Source organism: Rhinatrema bivittatum, chromosome 8, assembly GCF_901001135.1.
Source record: "Rhinatrema bivittatum chromosome 8, aRhiBiv1.1, whole genome shotgun sequence".
Taxonomy (NCBI): domain Eukaryota; kingdom Metazoa; phylum Chordata; class Amphibia; order Gymnophiona; family Rhinatrematidae; genus Rhinatrema; species Rhinatrema bivittatum.
In genome coordinates, this window is record NC_042622.1 from 259846591 (window position 1) to 259859571 (window position 12981).

Below are 12981 nucleotides of genomic sequence, written 5' to 3' on the forward strand. Positions count from 1 at the left end.
GGACAGACTAGCAAAAAACTTGATTAAAAACAGATAACCATTGTAATACTCGGCCAACAGGCAACACTGAGCTCAGACAAGAATGTAATAACACTAGCCTAGGGACTGGAGTAACACTTACCAGTAATCCCTGTAACACATAGACACATAGGAGGATCATTATATAATCATATGGCAGCCAAGGGAGGGATTCACTGCCTGTCCTAAAGAAAAGGAAATTATCAGGTAAGTAGTAATTTCTCATTTCTTAGCGTTCAGTCAGATGAATCCAGAACAAGTGGGATGTACCCAGACTACTCCCAAACAGAGCGGGAGGCTGCCCGCGGTCCAATCAAAACCACTTATGCAAAGGCTGCAGCCTCCTGGGCTTGGACATCCAGACGATAATACCTGGAAAAAGTGTGCAATGAGGTCCACATCACAGCCCCGCAAATGTCAACAGGAGACAACAATCTAACTTCTGCCCATGACATTGCCTGAGCTTGAATGTAATGGGCCCGAACCTGACTAAATAACAGCTTCCCAGCATCTACGTATGCAGCCATGACTATCTCCTTAAGTCAGCGAACTATTGTAGTCCGTGAGACTGGCTCTCCCTGTCTAGCACTGCCATGGAGGACAAACAGGTGATATGACCTATGCAAAGGCCCAGTGACCTCCAGATACCTGACAATCCAAGGACCGCAACAGACGAGACACTTCTACATCTCTCTCCCTATCCAGAGATGGCAGGGAGATGGACAGGTTCACGTGAAACTCAGAGACCACTTTTGGTAAAAACAGAAGAAACAGTATGCAGCTGTACCACTTCTGGAGTCACCTGGAGAAACAGCTCCTGGCAAGACAAGGCCTGTAGCTTGGAAACCCTACATGCAGAACAATTTGGCCCAAGGAACACTGTTTTCAAGGTCAGCCCAGGAACTCCAAGCATTTTCTAGGTCTGGGAATGAGAGCTGGCAGTTCATCTCTATAAAAGAACCATAACATAGTTCTATATGGTTCTAATCCAGGGGGAATTTCACCATCCTCAAGAGAGGCAGGAATGGCATCATCATCCGTGCCGCCGGATCTCCATCCAGATGACCCACTGCCCCTCTAGGAGTACTCCAGCGACCAAAAAAGATCCAGGCAAGGTTTCCACCTGCACCTCTGCTCTAGGAGCATGGGACAGGGTCAAAGACTGTGCCTGAAGAAAGGACTGCAACCCCTGAAAAAATTCTACCCAAGAAAAAGTAGAAGCATCCAGACCAGGAAGTACCTGAGGTGTACTCACTGAGCTACCTTTCCCTGCTGAGGAACCAGTTAGAGGAGTTCAAAATCAGGTGCCCCACCTGAATCGTTTTACCCAGACCCACATCCGGTTGGGAAGAACCAGGCTTAATGAAATCAGAGGAAGGCAATTCACCCTGAACCCTCAAACAATGCTGGCACAAATCAGCTGGCATGCCTGGCTGAGATGACCATATATGACAAGCAGTGCAAAGAGAAAGACGCTTAGGCTTCTTAGGCACAGGCACCATGATGGCTGACAATGCACTGAGCAGTGGATGGAGGTGTGCGTCTAGCTGTTTGGTTTTTTTTTTATAGGCACTCAACTAGGCGCCTAAAAATGATGCGTCCAGCACTTAAGTGCATACACCTAGGTACTTATCTAGGCGGCCAAAATGTAAGTGCACAAAAAACTTAAGTGCACAGTTCCACTTGTGTACATAGGTAAGCAAGCGTCCACCACACATCACTTAACGTGGGTGCACAGACTACAAGGCCCCTCTATGTGCCCAAAAACTGGACACACAACCTGGATGCATAGGGGCAGATTTTAAAAGCCCTGCGCGCCGGTGCGCCTATGTAGCATAAGCCACCGGCGCGCACAAAGCCCCGGGACGCACATAAGTCTCGGGGCTTTGCTTGGGGGGGGGTGTCGGGGGGCTATCAGGGTGGCGCAACATTTGGGGGTGTTCCAGGGGAGGGGCTGTGGGCGTGGTGCCGGCCCGGGGGCGTTCCGGGGGCGTGGTCGAGGCCTCCAAACCAGCTCCTGGGCCGTGGAATGGCGCACCGCGCGCAAGCTTTCTTAACAAAGGTGGGGGGGGGGGATTTAGTTAGGGCTGGGGGGTGGGTTAGGTAGGGGAAGGGAGGGGAAGGTGGGGGGGGGGGGCGGAAAAAAGTTCTCTCCGAGGCCGCTCCAATTTCGGAGCGGCCTCGGAGGGAACAGAGGCAGGCTGCTTGACTCGGTGCGTGCAGATTGCACAATTGCGCACCCCCCTACGTGTGCCGACCCTGGATTTTATAACATGCGCGCAGCAGCGCGCATGTTATAAAATCGGGCATAGATTTGTTCACGCCGGGTTGCGCGAACAAATCTACGCCCGTGCATAACTTTAAAAATCTACCCCATAGTGAGATGCACAAGCCGGACTGACAATCCTGTAGAAGGCAGTCTTAGAAAGCGCATGAAAAGCCATTGCGGCCTACCACACAGCATGTAGCAAAAAGCCTCAGAGTGGGACCTAGTCTAAGGAAGCTGCTCAACCCGCCAGGCTGCCCATGTCCCTTGACCTCCCATGGAGTGGAACGAACGTTGAACGGGCACACCGAGCATGGAGACCAGGGGGAGAAGGAAACCCTACACAACAAAAACCTCCTGCTACATCTCTGTATCTCTTTTTTTTTTAACTTACCGGAGCTCAGATTTACCTGGCTGAGCACAGAGATGGTCTCCAGCTGCGGGGGAAGAAGGCATATGCCATCACCGCCGAGCTCAGCTTCCTGCACCCGCTGCTTTTCAGCTACTCAAGCAGCTAATTCCATGCAAAACCAGCTATTGGACCAAGGCATACATCTGAAGGACCATGGAAATTACCTCAGGAATTCTCAATGGGGAGAGGAACCATTTGGTATCACCTTAAGAGAGGGGAGCAAATGTTTTCCTTAATTCTCCTTTACTTTAAAATGAAGCAATCCCCAGTGAGGAGATGCATGTTCACCATCTGCTTGAGACGGAGAATACTGGCAGGCTGATGTAACTGCAGGGGTATATATTCTGTGACCTAAGTTTGCTTTGTCTCCATCTGCTTTTAGGAATGCATAACCCACTTGTTCTGGATTCAACTGACTGGATGCGAAGGAACATTTAATTTAATGTAATGCGGACAAATGCAAAGTGGTACGCATAGGGGAAAATAATACAAATTATAGGTAGAAATTCCATATTAGGAGTCAGCACCCAGGAAAAGTATTTTGTAGTGACTATGGACAATACACTGAAATCCTCAATTTGGTGTCTGGTAGCAGTCAAAAAAATAAATAGAATGTTAGGAATTATTCAGAAAAGAATGGAGAATAAAACTAAGAATATTATAATGCCTCTGTATTGATCTATGATGCAACTGCACCTTGAATACTGTGTGCAGTTTTGGTCACCCTATCTCAAAAGACACTTCCTAATTGGAAAAAGGAAGCAATGAGAAGAATAATGCTAAATTAATTGGACGGATGGGCAAACTGGATGGGCCATACAGTCTTTTTCTGCCATCATGTTTCTAAATGTTTCTATACAGCAGAACTAGAAAAGGTACAGAGGAAGGCAACAAAAATAATAAAAGGGATGGAACAGCTCCCTTATGAAGAAAAACTAAACAGGTTAGGGCTCTTCAGCTTTGAGAGACCACTAAGAGGGCATATGACAGGTTTATAAAATCATGAATGGGATTGTAAGAGGTCAATAGGGAATGGATATTTATTCTTTCAAATTGTACTAAAACTAAAAGATACTCCATAGAATAAATTGCCGATTTAAATCAAATCTGATAATATATTTCACTCAACACCCAAACTGTAGAATTTGTTGCTGGAGTATGTGGTCAAGGCATCTACCATAGCTGGGCTTAAAAGGGGTTTGGACAAGTTCCTGGAGGAAAAGTCCATAAACAATTAGCCAGGTAGACTTAGGAAAGCCATTGCTTACACCTGTGAGTGGGCAACAAGGAATGGATTTACTCTTTGGAATCTGCAGAGTACTTCCTGTGACCCAAACTGTCAGGACAGTATACTAGGCTCGATGGACCTCTGACCTGACCCCATGTGGCACATTTTACGGTCTTATGTTCATCCTCAGCATCTATAGCTTTCTTTTTTTGAGAGGTGAGTGGGGAGAAGAGTTATAGATGTTTTAACGAAGCAGCTGTTTCAGCTCTCTAACGTTTTCACAGCTCTTAATGAGGCTACCAAGATACCAGCCTCGCTACTTTGCTTGGTTGTCTGAAGCAGAATTCCACACATAATATATACACAGACACTTGAGTTCAGCTGTTAATTCCATTTTGTGTGCGTTATAAAAGCTATTTAATTAGCCTAGCTGTTGCTTGGGTTCGTACAGCCCAAACTGCGCATCTCCCCTCTCTTCTCACATCTGATCAGCGGCAATTGGACGGTCTGTCAGAATGGGGTCGGGTATAATACAACTGAGAGGCACGTGTCATGCCAGTCTCTCCCTTCCTCTCAACCCTTCATCCCTCCCCAGTCTATTATACTACTTTTTGTTATGTCTTTTAGTGTCTCTACTCCATCAAGGCAGCAGCTCTCCTCCAAAGTGGTGAGCTCCTTAGCTCCACTTGGGCAGGGCTTGAACCCACTCATTTTTTTCCTTATAGATTTGTAGCTGGTTACTACTATGTAAGGCTGTAAAATGTCCATAGGTTCACCAGACATGACTTGCTTCTAAATGTGCAATAGCTATCGCACTGAAAAGCTGATAAACACATGGAATATCAACCCTCCATCCCAGCTAAGGTGGTGGAGGCAAAATATTATCACAATTGAAAGCCCGGGGTACCCACAGCAGATCCTTAGTACAGTGGCACAGCAAGAGTCTCCAGCACCCGGGGCCAATACATTTGTGTTGCCTCCCCCTGTGCCCCCTCCCCCTTTCCCACCACTGTCATCTCCTTGTAGACATGCTTAAGGTTAGAGAAACAGCATAACCCCCTCTTCTTGCCTTCTACCTGCATGCGGCTGAAATAAATTACAAAAAGAGGCCCCTGGGTGCCCCCTACAGCCTGGCAACTTTGACCCTCATCACAGCACTGACTCATCGCTTAAGAAGCAAGGCTAAATCCTGAAACAAACACAGAGGATCCCCGGTGGCAGTAAAGTGAGGAGTAAAGCCTGGGATTGAGTAGTGTCTGTGGTGCTGTAACAGCAAGGTGAATGGGATAGAGAGAGGATGGGCCCAGGGTCCTCTATCCTTATATTCTCTGTTTCTTTGTTATGCCACAGTGAACCTCCAGTCAGTGTTGTCTGGTAGATATAGATGTCGTGGTTAGATTATAAACTGTCTCTTGTGTGTATCTTGTCTAGCACTGCATAAATATACAGTAAATGACTGATAATAGTAGTTAGAATATGAAAAGGAAGGACTAGCATTCTTCCAACATCACAGAGCAAGGAGAAAAAGGAAGTTGTAAGGCAGAGACAAATACCAAGCTTAAAGCTATGGTCTGAACCTTGCACTTATTTTAGTGCCAAGTAGAAATAGGGTCAGGGCAGAAAGAGTCTTCTGGGGAAATTATGCTGCAAATAAGAGCAGTGAGTTGGGTTAGGGGGATGGTGAGGATGAGGAATCCTGTTTATCTCTGCAGATCTCTGTGCAGGTTTGCTGTTTGCTCTGTACAAAACCAATATCTAGGAATTGTGGATTGGCAGTTAACCCACCAGAGTGAGGAAGAAACAAACGTCCAGAGCAAGATACAAAAAAATGTATCTGGGATAAGGAGAAATAAATAACACAGCCAAAGCAATCATGTTTCATGGCTTCTGGGAAGAAAGAGGAAAGTCTCAAGTGTGGGTGTTGGGAAGGGAAAGTCACTGCCACAGGCCCCCAGGGCTGGATGTGGCATCGGCAACATAGGCAACCGGCTACGGCACCAGACTGTGCAGGTGCCAAACATCCAAGCCAAAGAGGAACCTGCTTCCGTTTGCTTGAGAGCAGTGCTCTCTGCCTATGGGTGCCAACATCCTAAATCCAGCCCTGCAGGCCCCTCTGGCTAGTAGGCCCTCCCAGTAGTTCTAGATCAGAAGGAAAAGAGGACCCTGAAGCAGGACTGTAGGACCCTGGGATGGGCCCACCTGCTCCTGGTGACCCAAGGCTGTCAGTGCTTTGGGAATGCTGGTGACGCGTTTGAAAGGGGTTTGCCTACCTCGGTCAGTGCTTATTTATAGTGTTCACGTTCTGATGTTAGCAATGTGTGGTGCACTTGGGCCACAGAGCTGGGGGATCTTAAGTGCCTAATGGCTCCTGTTGAATGATTTTTGCAGGTGAGGGAGCCCAGATGACAGCAGCAGCAGACCACCTTGCTCACATTAGCATGTCTGCAGGAAGAGCCTGGGGACTGCCACGGCTACCTGGAACCCCGCATTGGAAGAGGATGCCCTCACTGTAGGACCTCAAGGGCCATCGCTACTGCATAACAAGATTCCCACCCAGGGCTCTGTCCTTCACACCTCTGGACTCGTTTCATGCAGCAGGAGGAAGAGGAGGAGGGCTGAAGCCTGAGCTTAAGAGTCTTTTCTAGGGCTGTGTACAGAATCATCTCCCCCCAAAAGATTCAGACATCAAAAACACAGACTGGGTCATCCGTCCCTCCAAAAAACACTCGATTCACCCAGTAACACAACATATACACCCCTCTCCTGAATCTACAGCTGAAGAAGAGGGTGGGAAAGAAAACAGAGATAAAGTCTAACTCCTAGACACCCAGGTGAAGCAGAAAAACTAAACAAAAAGTCTTTTAAAAGGAATTTGCCAAGGAGGCCACTATGAGAATAAAGGACAAAGCGTGAAACGAAAAATTAATTTCTGGGGCCAAAAAGTGAAGGAAATCTAAAGAGAGCCTGGGCGCTGAAGCCACTGAAACCCACCTGCTCATGGATCTACAAACTTCCTAGGAGGCTGCAGCCGGCCGAGCATGGGACCTCAAGCAGCCAGACCTGCCTAAGAGAGGAGGAAGGGAAGAATCACAGCAGATGCCTCCAGCCATTCATTAGAAGATCCGCCAGACAGTAAGTAATGCTGCATTATTGTACCATAATGTCCTGAGACAATTTCTTTTATGAAGGCAATTTTCAAAGCCAAATACATTTCACCTGAGGATACGGGCTCTTTTAAAATTGCCCACCCTGCATGTGGGTATAAGTAAGGGCCTAGCTCTACAATGCACATCCGCATTATAGTAGAGGCGGGGGGGGTGGACTTAGATTGGGAGAGAAAAATAACATGATTAGTTTTGCATTTTCAAAACCAGGTGCATTGTTTAGGTTGGAAAAAAGTATTCACAGAAAAAGCAGGTGCAAATCTCTGCAGGCACTTTTTTTTTGGGGGGTGGGGGGAACGTCAGTAAAAGTGCCTGTGGATTTTGCATCTATGTGGGTAGTATGAAAAGAGCCCCCTAAGGAGGGCATTTCTGGGGCTCGATCTGCGGGTTCAGTTCCTCTCAGACTGAGCAGAGGCATTCCTAGGGGCAAAGTTGGGGAAGGGTTTAGATTTACGTGCATGCTTTTCATTTTCAAAAGTGCACCCCCTGGATTTTCTTGAAAAATTCCCATACACATAACAGCAGCTGTAAATTTGGTGCCACTTGCAATTTATTTGCAGCCTAACTTAGGTGAGCTGTTATAAAATGACCCCCATTTTATATGTACGTTAGCATGTTAAATACATAATGCTTCGTTATTCATGAAAACTTGTAGAGAAAGCATTGAGGAATGGGGAGAAGGGGGCCTTAGCTCCTCCTCCAAATTTAGCATTTTCAGGCAAAAGCTCAGATGCCAATTTTTGTGCAAGATTTGCTTGCGCGATTCTTATCCCTTCCTGATGCGGCAGGAAATGAAACCCTTGGAGCAGAATGGCCTGAAGCTTTTGTCCTTTGGATTTACTAATCTGGCCTCCTCTCTGTGAGGAAGCTGGTCGAGCCAGGTGGGGGACGCTTTAAACAATTTGGTGCCAGTAATTTTAAAGAGCACTGGGGAGGAGGAGACGACCTGTCTATTTGATTTCAGGGTCTTGGCGCTTTCCTCCTCCTTAGCTCACCGCCCCCCCCCCCCCCCCCCCTTCCCCCTTAGCTGTCCAAGCACTGACCAAGATTAGGCTTCCTCCTGAGAATCAGTGTTGCCACTGATCCCTGGGCTTATGAATACAAAGAATAATGAGATAGGGAGAAGAGATTTCTTCTCTTAGGGCAGGGGACCCATTCAAGATGTAAATTCTCGGTTCACATTTATATACACACACACACACACACACACAGACGCATACCCCAGTCTTACACAAACTACTGCATCCAAGAACATGCTAACACGAAAAGACACATAGGCACCACCATCATCAAAAATGTGCACATCACACAGAGTGTGCCAGTTAGTTGAGTACACACACGCATACCCACTTTACTAGGACTAATTATTTCTACAGCACTACTAGATGACCACAGCTCTGCACTGATACACATAAGAGACAGTCCCTGCTCCATGGAGCAGCCAATCTAGTCACCCTCTCTCACAAACTCAGGGCTCTGTCTAGCAGCAGCCTGAATCCTTGCATCAGCACAAACTGTTCTTCCCGAAGTGTGACTGTAGCTTTTAAGAGCAGCAAAAGGGCTAGTAAGAATAGAAAGAGAAGTCACACACAATATGCCTGTCTCGGTCGAAATGGTCTCTTCATCTTTCCTTGAGCATAAAAAAAATAATTAAAATTAGGCAAATATTTGTGTTAAGCTTAGGGGCTGCATTCCCTTTGCTACACTAGTACAGGTTTGTCCCAAGAGTTGAGGAAGACAGTAGGCATTCAGCCTTAATAACAAGAGCTCCCCCGGGATCACTGGCTGCTCCAGGATGGCTCCATAGACCCAGGGAGAACAATAAACTGAGTGCTCCCTCCAGGATAGAAAACCAACTACAGGGACTTGCACACCGTAGGGCACTATCAGAAGGAGAGAAGGAACAATGCTGCTGTGAGTTTAAGCCAATTAAGATAGGACAGGCACACTGATTTGCCTCCCTGCTCACACACTGAGTGATGACACAGCCGGGGATTAGAACTGAGGTACAGAAGAATAAAGAGACTCATCTTGGGGCTGCATACAGTAATAGAGCAGGGAATTAGAATGAAGGCACAGTCAAGCCGATCCAAGAAATCTGCCCAGAAAAACAGCGCTCAGTGTTGAGCACTCGCTTTCCTAACGCACGCCCAGCCACCTCTGCTGGGCATGTGATCAAATATTTAAACGAGGGGTTGCGCTAAAAAGGAGGCGCTAGGGCCAAATGTGCGCCCCTAGCGCCTCCTTAGCAGTGGGCACCCAGGAGACGTGGCTGACAGCGGGTTAGGAAAACGGATACTCAATTTTACAAGCGTCCCTTTTCCTAACCTGTGCACAGCCATGGGTTAGGAAAAGGGACACTCATTAACTGAGTGTCCCTTTTCCTAACCTGACTGCCGGCACAATTTTATTAAAAAAAAATTTTTTTTTTAAACATTCTTGTCTTTTTTGTTCCTCCGACTTAATATTACCACGATATTAAGTTGGAGGAGGTACAGAAAAGCAGTATTTTCTACTTTTCTGTACACTTTTTGGGCTGCTCAGAAATTAACACCTGCTCTCGGCAAACATTAATTTCTGAGGTTTTTTTTTGAATTGGGGGAGAATAGCAAATAGCGCTCATCAACATGCATTTGCATGTGATGAGCGCTATTAGTTTCGCAGGGGGTTTGGACGTGCTAATCCCCTTATAGAATAAGGAGTTGTGGACGCGTGTCCAAAACCTGCATCCAGCCACGGGTTAAATACTGCGCTCGGCCTGAATGAGTTAAAGTGACTCACTCCAAAATCTCCCACGGTATTGAAGTGTAGGGGTTCTTGCCCTTCATTCCATACTCTAGGCAAGATTGCTCCCTTTCTGGGGGTTAGGGAGGTACCTGTTAACAGCATTGTCTTGTGAACAGTATGAGTGGGCACAGGCAGGCTGAAGAATAAATTACTAACGAGAGGTGTCTCCAGGGGACTATGTTAGATAGTAAGGGGTAGATTTTAAAAGGTGCGCGCGCTACCCGGCATGCACACATGTACACCCGATTTTATAACATGCGCGTGCAGGCGCGCGCATGTTATAAAATCGGGGGTCGGTGCGCGCAACGGGGTGCACAGTTGTGCACCTTGCGTGCGCCAAGCCGCGCTGCCTTCCCCCGTTCCCTTCCCCCCATTCTGACCTTCGCACCCCTTCCCCCCCAGCCCTACTCTAACCCCCCTGACCTTTGTCTTACCTTTTGCGCCTGCTTCTGGGCAGGTGCAAGTTGCGCGCCCAGGCAGCCTGCCAGAACGCGATCCTCCAACATAGCAGCAATGGCCGCTGTATTGGAGGCCTCTGGCCCCGCCCTCGGACCGTCCCTTTAGTAAAGCCCCGGGACTTACACGTGTCCCGGGGCTTTGTGCGCGTCGCCGGCCTTTTTAAAATAGGCCCTGCACGTGTAACCCCCCTCTACGCGCGCAAGTCCTCTGGATTTACGAGTGTAGGGCTTTTAAAATCCGGCCCTAAGTGTGAAAGATGAAAGAGCTACATTTGAGCTGCAAAAGGCACGATGAATCGTATTAGTGAACACACAGTAAATTTTGATTTGCACAAGAAGAAGGAACGTCTTCCAAAGCATCATAGAGAAGTCTTCTGCCCTTCCACTGCTATTGTGGCAGGAAGCACAGCTCCTGAAGAGTGAAGGAGAAATCACAGCTCAGGAATTATGCAAGTTACATCTTTTGGGCCATTATCTTGAGAACCACTTATCCAACTGTAATCAATCTTGGTACAGATATCCCCTCCATTGTCGTTTCCAGAGGACAGTGACCCCATTATGGTGACCTACTTACAGACTGCATGCGATATTGCAAGATTGCTCCTGCCACAGACAGCCCAGGGGTCAGGAGATAGTATTGGATGTCCCTCCTTGACCAAGATGGGCATTATCCTGCAACACTCTCTAACAGATGGTTTGGAGTGATGCTGTGGTCTAAGGCAGAAAAGGACCAAATGGTCCATCCAGTTTGCTCAGCAAGCTTCTTATGGTATTATCTGCTGCATCATGTAGGTCATGCCCAAGTTTCTCTTAATGGTAGTCCATGCAGTTACCTCCCATCCTTATGTTAAGGATAGTAATATTTACAATAAAAAACCAAGCAACTGTCAAACCCATAAAAAATTCCTGCTAGCAACATTTTTATTGGGCGAGGAGCCTTCCTGAAAATTCAGGCAATGCTGACTTTCTTTGCTTTTGGACTTGGCCATATATTTTATTTATTTATTTATTTATTTATTTAACAGCTTTTAATATACCGGTGTTCGTGGGACACATCACGCCGGTTTACAATAGAACTTGAAAAAGGCAGAAAGTTACAATAAACAGGGCGGGGGTATGGGAGCAGGTGCGAAAAAGGGCGGGAGTGGGGGGGATAGGTAGGAGGAAAGTATGGAAGCTGAGAAAGTAGAGGCGTAACTAAAGAAGGGTAGGGGGGTATTTATAGGGGAGATATTTACAGCAGCAAGGCTGCAGAGGTGAGAGAGTTTAGAACAGGTTGTGCAATATAACTTATTTACAGCAGGTTATGCAGTTATAACTTATTTACAGCAAGGAACACGATACAGCTTGTGGGGATACAATATAGCATATTTACAGCAGGTGGTACATTGTCACTTGTTAACGAAAGGGAGAAAGATATAATTGGCTTAAGGCAGGTTATTGGGTGGCATGCTGGCGGGGGATCCGTGGTTGCGTGCAGGTATAGTGGTAGGGAGGGAGGGGGGGTGTCTGGGGGTAGGCTTCGGGGGGGGGGGGGGGGGGACAAACATATGCAGGTATAGTGGTAGGGAGGGAGGGGGGGGTGTCTGGGGGTAGGCTTCGGGGGGGGGGGAGGGGAAGACTACGGGGGTTGGTTTCAGGGTAGGCTTGTCTGAAAAGCCAGGTCTTGATGCCTTTTTTGAAGGTGGGCAGGGATGGCTCAAGACGGAGGTGTGTGGGGAGGGAGTTCCAAAGGGCAGGGCCTGTGATGGTGAACGCTCTTTCCCTGGTGGTGGATAGGTGTGCTGTCTTGAGGGGGGGTGTGTGTAGGGTGCCTGCACGAGAGGATCTTGTGGGGCGATGGGAGATGTGAAAGTGGGGCATTTTTTTGAGCCAGGCAGAGTTGTTTTTGTATAGAATGTTGTGAAGTATGGTTAGGGTTTTGTATTGGGAGCGGAAATGGATGGGCAGCCAGTGCAGCTCTGCAAGAATTGGTGTAATGTGTTCTCTTTTGCGTGTGTTAGTTAGTATTCTTGCCATGGCGTTCTGTAAGATTTGTAGCGGTTTGATGGTGGAGTATGGGAGGCCTAGCAACAGGGCGTTGCAGTAGTCCACTTTGGAAAATATGGTGGACTGCAGGACTAAACGGAAGTCTTGTGTATGGAGTAGAGGTCTGAGCTTTTTAAGGATCTGAAGTTTGTAGAAACCCGCTTTAAGCAGGGACTTGATGTGTGGCTTGAAGTTGAGGTGTTGGTCGAGGGTGACTCCCAGGTCAACAGTCTTGTGCTTTTTCCCTTATTCTGCATATCGGTACCCCAGACATAGCAGCAATGGCCGCTGTATCGGAGGCCTCTGGCCCCGCCCCCGGACCGCCAATCCAATCCCCCCCTTCCCCCCCCCGCCATCAAATTGGAAAGTGATGTAGCCGTTGCGTCAAAGGTACCAAGCTTATTGGTTGAGGGTAGTAATCCCTGTGCTTCTGTTAAAGGTAGTAACTGTTGCACTGAGCAGGTTACTCCTTTACACTCTTTTCTTCATTTCTGTCCTCTAGCTTTTAAGGACCCAGAGTGTTTATCCCATGCCCCTTTGAATTCTTCGGCTGTTTTTGTCTTCACCACCTCCTATGGAAGGGCAGTCCAGGCATTCATCACCCTCTCCATAAAGAAATA

At 47.5% G+C, this 12981-nt stretch overlaps 2 protein-coding genes across 4 annotated transcripts in view; one reads left to right on the forward strand and one right to left on the reverse strand.

The window, feature by feature from the left end:
* The window catches only part of MACROD1 (mono-ADP ribosylhydrolase 1), a 1081925-nt gene that overhangs the window by 785795 nt on the left and 283149 nt on the right, over nt 1–12981 (reverse strand). The gene's annotated exons all lie outside the window — the stretch shown is intronic.
* Nucleotides 1–12981, forward strand: part of FLRT1 (fibronectin leucine rich transmembrane protein 1) — a 367021-nt gene that overhangs the window by 308508 nt on the left and 45532 nt on the right. For both annotated transcript variants that reach the window (XM_029614731.1, XM_029614732.1), the window contains exon 2: nt 6313–7056. The gene's annotated coding sequence lies outside the window, so the exon portion shown is untranslated. The remainder of the gene's footprint in view (nt 1–6312; nt 7057–12981) is intronic.